We start from the raw sequence: 10,593 nt of genomic DNA on the forward strand, positions 1-10,593 counted from the left end.
TAGCCCCACCCAAGTTTGGCTTTCCTAAAACAGCAAGTGGATATATACACACAATTTTTATATGTAGGATATACATATTATATACATGTGTATATATATGTGCATATGTATATGCTTAGATATAACTATATGTTATGCTTAGATATAACGCTATGTTATATTTGTATATATCACAGAGTAGAATTTTTCCTGTTTTCCAACCTGACCTGCGCCATACAGCAAATCATTTGAATGTTTATTTTGCCTCAGATTTTTCTTTCAGTGCCTTCATTGCTTTTCAATTTTTTAAAACTCTACAGCTACATTCTCTAAGAAATTTATTTACTTCTGAGTTTCCTAGTTACAGCTTTATAGATTGCTAGGAGTTCTGGGACCTTTTGTTACTATGAGATTGAGTTCCAACTTTATGACTCACTTTCTGGAAATCAATTTTCTCAACCCAGAGTCCACTTAATTTCACTGGCCTTGATAATTTTGAAATAAACTCTATATGTCCATAGAAGGTACTTTAGAAACTATATTATCAGCTTGGGTTTACATTGAATTCCATATTAATGTTCACATTGGATTTTATAGTATTTGCTTCCTCTAAGTGCACTTTTAGTGGGAAAATAAAATTTTATTTTGTAGTAAACTTCACATAAAATGATGCAGGTAGGGACTTCCCTGGTGGTGCAACGGTTAAGAATACGCCTGCCAATGCAGGGGACATGGGTTTGAGCCCTGGTCTGGGAAGATCCCACATGCCATGGAGCAACTAAGCCCATGTGCCACAACTACTGAGCCTGAGCTCTGGAGCCCATGAGCCACAAGTACTGAGCCCACGTGCCACAACTACTGAAGCCCGTGAACCTAGAGCCCGTGCTCCACGACAAGAGAAACCACTGCAATGAGAAGCCTGTGCACCGCAATGAAGAGTAGTCCCACCCATTAAACAATAACTCCTCATTACTCCCTCCCCAAAGCCCTCATGGACACTCTTCTACTTTCTATCTTTATGAATATGGCTATTCTATGTCCTCATATAAGTGGAATCATACAGTATTTGTCCTTTTGTTTCTGGCTTCAATTCAACATAGTATTAGAAGTTCTAGCCACAACTATTAAGCAAGACAAAGAAATAAAAATCATCCAAATTGGAAAGGAAGAAGTAAATTCAATCTCTGTTCACAGATGACATGTAGACAACCCTAAAAATTCCACACAAAAAAATATGGAGTGGTGATGTCGCACAGCATTGAGAATGCACTTAATGCCACAGAATCGACCACTTAAAATGGTTTACATGGTATATTTTACCACAATAAAAAAAAAAAAAAAAGAAAAGAAAAGAAAAAAAAAAAAAAAAAAAAAGAGTAGTCCCCGCTCGCCACAACTAGAGAAAGCCTGTGGGCAGCAATGAAGATCCAACGCAGCCAAAAATAAATAAATAAATTTATTTTTTTTAAAAATGATGCAGGTGTATGTATGGCTGAACATTGCTCCTGTTAAGTCTTAGAGGCTTTAGTCTGCCTTTCCTTCTATAACAGTCATTAAGTAGCTATGTGTGGTGAAGATAAACTAGCCTATCATGATTCCCCTCTGAAACAATCAGAGATGTGCATTCATTATGATAGTGTCCTATGACCCCAACTTCTGTCCATCCTCCCATTCGTAATGCTTTTGTTAGACTTCACAGAGCCCTCAATTGCTGACCCTGCCATGAATCACTCCACCTTCTTTCCTTAATTAAAGCCTCAATCTACCCCGGGACACTCACTACTTCCCCAGAAGTCTCCTCAAGTGGAGAATGTGGCTCTCTCCACCCTTGGCATCTCAGAATGAGGAAGCAGAGCTCAGATCCTCCGCATCCAGTGATGCTTCAAACCAATCCTTGGGCAAAATCCCCCCTCTCCTTGCAGGTCCAAATGTTCCAGCCGTATCACATTCCACCCTCCCTTGGACTCAGAGGTCCTGTGGGTTCCATGGATAATTATCCCATACTCAGTAAACAATTTTGCACCTAACTGTGGTCTTCCTCTCCGTACCATTTTCTGCCATCATTCTGGGTGACAACCTGCCTATACGATATCCAAGTTTCACAATTTCTTGACCTTCTCATGTTCAGTTACCTTCTTCTCCACTTTATTTCAGTCACCTCTGTCATGACAGACCTGGACTGTAGTATCACTGCTCTACCTCTGCAAATCTGAATCCAACTCTCTCACTTCCTGACCACAACTTCTTATCCTCTTTCTCCAACTCCCTCCCTTAGTGATTCCTCAGTACGTGTTCTTTCTGTTCATTGAGTTCTCTAACCACTCGATGACTCTTTCTCCCTATATGCACATTTCTGTCTTCGCTCCCTCCCCTAACCATCTAAGAATCTGTAATTCATTGAATCAACATTTTCTTGCCAATATTCTCAATAACATTAACCCACTGTTCTTCCAACTGCTCTGGACTAGCAAAACCCCAGTCCTGGACCAATCCACATGTCTACGTACCTATATTCTAAGGCTGAAGAAAATTACGAAAACATATCTATTGGTGCCAATACAAATTAATGCTCTTCAACCCCAACCAGATCCACAGTGCTACCTGGCAATCCTTCCATGCTCTTCCAATCAAGTCTCTCTCCCATTCTCCATAGTAGATTTCAAATCCTCGCTGCTATCCTAAAACCTCCTACATCACCCCTGTCACCCTTAGCAGATGGGCTCATCTCCTGCTTCACAGAGAAAATGGGAGCCAGCACTCCAGAAGTCCTTGAGCTTCCTGCTCCAAACCTACACATTTATTTATATTTGTCCCTGTCCTTTCAACATTCCCTCCTGAATGTTGAAATACATTAAAATACATTAAATACATTAATATCCATTTTCCCATTTAAGACTAAAGCCTCCACCTGAATGCATGATCCTGTTCTCATACCCTCAGGAACTTGCTCTATCCATTATTCCCTTTCTCTTTTATTTCAGTCTTTCCCTATCACTTGTTCCTTTCCACCAGCATTAAATATACTTAAGCCTTTCACAATTAAAAACATCTTTTTTCTTCATTGACCTCATGTTCTTTTCCAATTTAATCCAACACCACGGGGTTCTTCTTTGCCTTTCTCCATTATATATACAGTTGACCCTTGAAGAAGTCAGGTTTGAACTGTACAGGTCCATTTATACACAGATGTTTTTCAATAGTAAATCGAACAGCACAACAAAGTCAGAGGGTGGTTGAATCATGGATGTGGAACCATGAATTAGAGGAACTGTGGAGGGCTGACTATAAATTATACTCGGATTTTCAACTGGGTGGAGGTAGGTACCCCCAACCCCTGCATTGTTCAAGGGTCAACTGTATATGGAGAGAATTCTGATTCCTAACTGCAGTAGCAATATACTTAATCATTTACTTTATCTTACAATACATACAAACTGTTTTAGATGACTGCAATCTCACCAACAACAAACTTACCATGTGAAGTTTAATATTTCTTTGCAACTCTTTTTGTCTTTAGAATGTATCTAGTTGAAAGTGTACATAGTACTGAGTTCAAAGTACTGACTTAAATCGAGTTTTTGTGTGTGTATGGTAATATTATCACTTTGACAGAAAGACTAATTTATTTTGGCTTGTATTCAATTGTAGGGTTTGTTTTTTCATTTTTTAAAATTTTATTTTATTTTTTGTATAGGTACAAACTTTTAAATGGTTCAGATTAAAAGGTAAACTCAAAGAAGTCTCACTACCCCCCCATCCATCCCATCTCATTCCCACCCATCTCTAATGGGTAACCATTTTTATTAGGTTCTGATATTTCTTTTTTGTAAAAATTGCATATGTCTATTCTTTTTTCACCCATATTTCTTCACAAATGCTACCATATTATATACACTTCTTGTAAACTGCTTTTTCCACTTAACAATACATCCTGGTTCAAGTCTGTAGTATCATTTTATGTTATATTTACTATCAATATTAGTTATAGTTACCATTTTTCTTTCTATATCTGATATCTTTCTGCTCTTTTTTTTTTCTTACTGTTTCTTTTGGTGTTTAGAAAGGCTTTGCTTTTCTTCTAGGTTATAATTTTTCTAACATCTTTTGTAAAAAATAAAAACAACAAAAAACCTTCACTTTTCTCTTTCGGCAGCCTCTACCATTTGGCTTGTCAACTCTGATATATTTTGACTGCACATATTACCTGTACAGCAGTGAGTTTGTTCTACTTTCTACTTTTTTTGGGAGGGGTTGGTTTATTTCTATTTCATCAGAGCATAAAATGCTTATACACTCTCCCTCTGCCCTTAAGTTTTAATCTTAGATCTACATTGAAATATATTCAATGTGTACCATCAGTCCATGTGCCAGGGTTTCTCCAGTCTTCTTTAGGTTGTATAAAGCTCACCCTCTAGTTATATTTGTGAATACAGTACTCCTTGAGTGCTCACATTTTTGAAACTGTTTCCATATAGCCTTAGTACTTGAAGGACAACTTGTCTAGATATGAAATCTTTGACTTACACTTTCTGTTCTTTCTTTAAAAAAAAGTTTGGTCCAAGGTTGTCTTGCTTTCTATCTTGCTTTCACAAACTCTGGTTTCAACTTGATTTTGTTCCTGTGTAAGTTATTTGGTCTTTTTGCCTGAAGGCCCAGAGGCTTTTTTGTCTTTATGAATAAAGTCTGAGTTTCACAGGATATGTCTCTGAGTTGACCATCTGGGAAGTTTTTTGAATTATAACTTTAAATAACAATTCTATTGTATCACTTTGTTTTTCTTATTCAAGGACTCCAATTATATGTATGTAAGATCATCTTTGCCCATCTTCTATAGCTATCACTTTCTCTGATTGTTTTTCTATTTTATATTCATGCTCTTGACTATTTTAATTCATTTCCTCAATACCCCTTGTTATATTTTTCATTAATTCTGTTCTCTCTTGGTCACCTTGTAGTTTAATCTTCATTTATGAGATGATTTTCTTTCTCTTTTGTTTCTTTCTGGAGTTTGCTTAGTTCTCATAGTCCTCCCCCCACCCTTCTGAATTTTTGAAGTTTCTGACTGGGGTGGTGTTTTTGTAATATATGCAAATGTTTATTTAATGACATTATAATTTAGTTTTTCCACTCTTCATGGTTTTCAGAAGAATTTTCATCAACAGAAATGTTTTCTATTTTTTGTCTTCTTATAGTTTTTATGGTTGTTACCTATTTTCTGTTTTCCAATATCTTATATTTTATTGGATTAGCAAAAAGAAATAATTCTATGTCGGCAGGTGTTGGGGATTTGGTAGCTTCCTAGTTTTCTTAGTTCAAGAACACTCTCTTCTGTTGGTATAATGAACTGAAATTTCTTTAAAAATGGCAACTTTTGTGATGAGAAGAATTAGTTCGTCTTTTTATTTGTGATTCTCTTTTATTTATTTAGATATTTGTTTTCTACTGGGTTTTCCCCCTTTTTTGCCTTGCCACCAAGTTTTTTCAAGTCTGCACAAGTGGGACCCTCTCAAGATTTCCATCTTAGGTCCCCTGCACTTTTGAGATACTTTCTTTTGACTTTCAGGAGTTAGTGTTCTCATACACAAGGTGATATCTTTTTAAAACTCTATTTTCCATCTCCACTAGACTAACACTGCCTTCTCTTTTTCATGAAGACTCTATCTGACTCTCTACTTTGATATGTGCTTCAGAGTTGCCTTTACAACTAGTTATTTATTTCCCTTCTTCCCTGTAAATGAATTTATGATATTCTTTACCTCCTAGTTATGTCGTGGGCATGGGTCTGTGTGGTTTTACTTACTCTCCTGATCTGTATAGTTTTTAGAAGATATGTGCAGTTTTAGATTCAGGTGGCTGTAATTTTCTTTAAATTATTTTGTGTCTTGGGGTCCTATCCTAGAATCCTTCTCCTTTTACTTTTCACAAACTTTAAGTGACCTCAACCACTTGTATTCCTTTCATTAAGATTTATAGGCTAATGACTGTCAAACTTTATTTTATTGCTGGGCTCCACATTTTTTTTGAATGAACAATAAGATATCTCAACAGGTAACACCACAGTTACCCCCCACTTAACATGCATAAAACTAAACTATCTTTTACTCTCCACCTATTTCCATATCTGCTCCTCCTCCTGTGTCCCTCATCTTGGTAAATGGAACCACCCCCCAATGTGCCCTGTCACACAAGACAGAACGCTTCCTATCACTCCTGGCCCCAGTCAGTCTCCAAGTACTAATGATTCTACCTCCTAAAGATCTCAAAGCTGTCTTGCACCACTCTCCAAATTCTGTAGTTTAGGCCAACATCACTTGTTGACTGATTTACTAAACCGGCCTCCTAACTGTTGTTCCTGCTTCCACTGTTGCTTCTTCCACTCCAGAGCCCACGTAATTTTGATAAAACTTTATTTTGATTGTGTCACCCCTCCTTCAAAAGGACACGCTGCCTTCATGATATAGTCTAACACTCTTAGGTCTAAATGACCAGTCATAATCTGATGACTGCTTACCTCTCTAGACTTCTCTCTCACCAGGCCTTGCTCTCTCCTTTCCCTTTCCTCTATGAAACATAAGAAACAGAAACACTGTAGAAGATTGTAGTCTCCAAATTGACCGCATTTAATTCTACATTCCACATGCTGTTCTAGAAGCATACCGTTCCCCATCAAGAGGCGTGATATACCACCTAAGCAAAATAAAGGATAAAATCATATGATCATCTCAATAGATGCAGAAAAAACACTTGACAAAGTTCAACACTCATTCATGATAAAACTCTCCACAAAGTGGGTATAGAGGGAATCCGCCTGAACATGATAAAGACTATATATGACAAACCCACAGCTAACATACTCAATGGTGAAAAGCTGAAAGATTTTTCTCTAAGATCAAGCACAAAGCAAGGATGTTCTCTCTTACCACTTTTATTCAACACAGTATAGGAAACCCTAGCCAGAACAATTAGGCAAGAAAAAGAAATAAAAGGCATTCAAATAGGAAAGGGGAAAAGTAAAACTGTCTCTATTTGCAGATGGCATGATGTTACATATAGAAGATCCTAAAGACTCCACCAAAAAATCTGTTAGAAAATAAATTCAATAAAATTGCAAGATACAAAATCAATATTAAAAAATCAGGCGGGCGCGACGCCCCGAGGGACAGTCTGAGGTCCGGCTCGGCAGGGAGGTTCGGTGGTGGGACCGGCCGGGAAAATGCCAGTGGCAGTGATGGCGGAAAGTTCCTTTAGTTTCAGAAAGTTGCTGGATCAGTGTGAGAACCAGGAGCTCGAGGTTCCAGGAGGAATTGCTACACCCCCAGTGTATGGTCAGCTTCTAGCTTTATATCTGCTTTACAATGACATGAATAATGCAAGATATCTTTGGAAAAGAATACCACCTGCTATAAAATCTGCAAATTCTGAACTTGGGGGAATTTGGTTGGTAGGACAAAGAATCTGGCAGAGAGATTTCCCCGGGCTCTATACCACCATCAGCGCTCACCCGTGGTCTGAGATGGTCCAGCCAATCATGGAGGCACTTAGAGATGCCACCCAGAGGCGAGCCTTTGCCCTGGTCTCTCAGGCATGTACCTCCATCATCACCGACGATTTCGTAGCCTTTGTTGGACTTCCCATGGAAGAGGCTGTGAAAGGTATCCTAGAACAAGGATGGCAGGCCGACTCCACCACAAGGATGGTCATGCCCAAAAAGCCAGTTGCAGGGGCCCTGGATGTTTCCTTTAACAGGTTTATTCCCTTTTCAGAGCCTGCCCCCGTTCCACCCATCCCCAATGAACAGCAGTTAGCCAGACTCACCGATTATGTGGCTTTCCTCGAAAACTGACTTATCATTCTGAGTTCAAGATCCACCTTCAGAATCTTGAATACTGACAGAAAAATGTAAAATTTTTATTTTCAATTTTATTGGATGGATTAAGCACCTCAGCATTCCTTATTGAGTATGTGATAAAATACATATCTAATATAAAGTATATTATATATTTTTTGTCAAACATGTTGAATGGTTGTTGAAACAATTCTCATTTTGTAATATTTGGCAGTTTGGATGGAGCCCATCAGTATTAGGCAGTCAGTTTATATTTCCTAGTGACTCATAAAATACAGCTCTCCTGCTTCATGTAGAACAGTGGTTGTCAGCTGTTTTTTTCTGCCCCAGCACACAACACACTCCCATCTCTACCACAGGTTGATAGTTGCAGTGATGCATCTGGGGTTTGAGGAGGACTGTCCCCAGGGGCAGTATCTGAAGTGCTGGGGACTCTAATTCACCCGCTTTGGAGAATATGCTCTTTTTCTCTGCCCTCCTGAGAATCACAAATATAAAATGCTGAGATAGAGCTGAGGAACAAAGACCATCTCCCTAGTAAACCAGCTTGTTAACTCTAGATTTTTTTCTGAGCGTGTGAGTACATCCATTGCTGGCAGTGGAGGGCTTGCCATGAAAATGTGACTTATTAAAGGCATTCATGAGAAGTATTAAGTTGTAATATTTCCTTTCAGAAGAAGGGAAATGTAAATGTGGAATGCATTGTTTGGGAAAGAAGCTATTAAGTGATGATACACTTTGTACGACTGTCCTGCAGCCTATTGGTTGCTTATATTTAGCCCTTGGGTCAAGTTTTGCCCTTTGGAGAAATACTGAACAAGTCTTTCATTTTTTGTGTGACAGCCCTCTGAATATTTGAAGTTGTTTATTGTATCTTCAGGTTAAAACCACCCCCTAGTTCATTTATTCTGCATTTGTTCAATAAATATTTAATTGAATTCTTCAACTGTTTTTTTGAACGTAGTTTCTAGAAGTTTCACTATCCTGTCTTCCTGTGGATGTGTTCTAGTTTGTCATTGTCTCTTTTAAATTATGAATTTCTTAATTAAATGGAAATGACCTATATAGTGGTAAAAAAAATTAAAAATAAAAAATCCATTGCATTTCTATACACTAATAATGACCTATTTGAAAGAGAAATTAAGAAAACAATCCCATTTACAATTACATTAAAAAAGAGTAAATTATCTAATGATAAATCTAAACAAGGAGGTAGAAGACCTATACACTGAAAACTGAAAGACATTGATCAAAGAAATTGAGGAGGACACAATAAATGGAAAGATAGGCTCTTCATAGATTGGAATAATTAATATTATTAAAATGTCCTTACTACCTAAAGTAATTTACAGATTCAATAAAATCCCTGTCAAAATTCCAATGGCATTTTTCACAAAAATAGAACAAACAATCCGTAAATTTGCATGGAACCACAAAAGACCCAAATAGCCAAAGCAATCTTAAGAAAGAACAAAGCTGAAGGCATCATACTTCCTGATTTCAAACTATATTACAAAGCCATAGTTATCAAACAGTGTGGTATTAACATTAAAACAGACACATAGATCAATGGAACAGAATAGCAAGCCCATAAATAAATGCATGCTTATATGGTCAATTAATTTACGACAAAGGTGCCAAGAATATACAATGGGGAAAGGACAGTGTCTTCAATAAATGGTGTTAGGAAAACTGGACCACTATCTCATACCATACACAAACATCAACTCAAAATGGATTAAAGACTTGAACATAAAACCTGAAACCATAAAACTCCTAGAAGAAAACTGAGGGGTATAAATTCTTTAACATTGGCCTTGGCAATGATTTTTTTGAATTTGACACCAAAAGCAAAGGCAACAAAAACAGAAACAAGTGGGACTACATGAAACTAAAATGTATCTGCTTAACAAAGGAAACCATCAACAAAATGAAAAGGCAACCTATGACATGGGAGAAAATACTTGTAAATCATATCTGATAAGGGGCTAATATCTAAAATACATTAAAATGTATATCTAAAATGTTTTTTTAAAATCATACAACTAGATAACCAAAAAACAATCTGATTTTATAAAGGGCAGAGAAACTGAATAGACATTTTTTCAAAGAAGATATACAAATAGCCAACAGGTGTGTTAAAAAGGTGATAAACATTACTAAACATTAGGGAAATGCAAATCAAGACTACAATGAGATTTCACCTTATACCTGTTAGAATGGCTATCATCAAAATGACAAGAGATAACAAGCTTTGGTGAGGTTGTGGAGAAAAGAGGATCCTTGTGCATTGTTGGTGGGAATGAATGAAATTGGTGCAGCCACTATGGAAAACAGCATGGACATTCTTCAAAAAATTAAAAATAGAACCACCATATGATCCAGTAATTCCATTTCTAGGTACTTCTGAAGGAAGTGAAATCACTGTATTGAAGAGATATCTGCACCCCCATGTTCATTTCAACATTATTTACAATAGCCAAGACATGAAAACAACCTAAGTGTCCATGAGGAATAAATGGATAAAGACAATGTGATATATAAAATGTAATATTTTTCATCCATGAAAAACGAAATCCTGCTATTTGGGACAACATGGATGGATCTCCAGGGCATTACACTAAGTGAAATAAGACAGACAGAGAAAGACAGTACTGTATGATTTCACTTATATGTGGAATCTAAAAAAAGAAAAAAACCCAAACTGTTAGGAACAGAGAACAGATGGTGGTTGCCAGAGGCAGGAGAGGGTCAGGGGAGGGCAAAAT

General features: G+C 37.2%; 1 pseudogene; it reads left to right on the forward strand.

The window, feature by feature from the left end:
• Positions 1–7,154: 7,154 nt before the first annotated feature.
• On the forward strand, positions 7,155–7,898 carry LOC137769449 (COP9 signalosome complex subunit 8 pseudogene; annotated as a pseudogene).
• The last annotated feature ends 2,695 nt before the right edge of the window (positions 7,899–10,593 follow it).

Source organism: Eschrichtius robustus, chromosome 9 (assembly GCF_028021215.1).
Source record: "Eschrichtius robustus isolate mEscRob2 chromosome 9, mEscRob2.pri, whole genome shotgun sequence".
In the NCBI taxonomy this organism is placed as follows: domain Eukaryota; kingdom Metazoa; phylum Chordata; class Mammalia; order Artiodactyla; family Eschrichtiidae; genus Eschrichtius; species Eschrichtius robustus.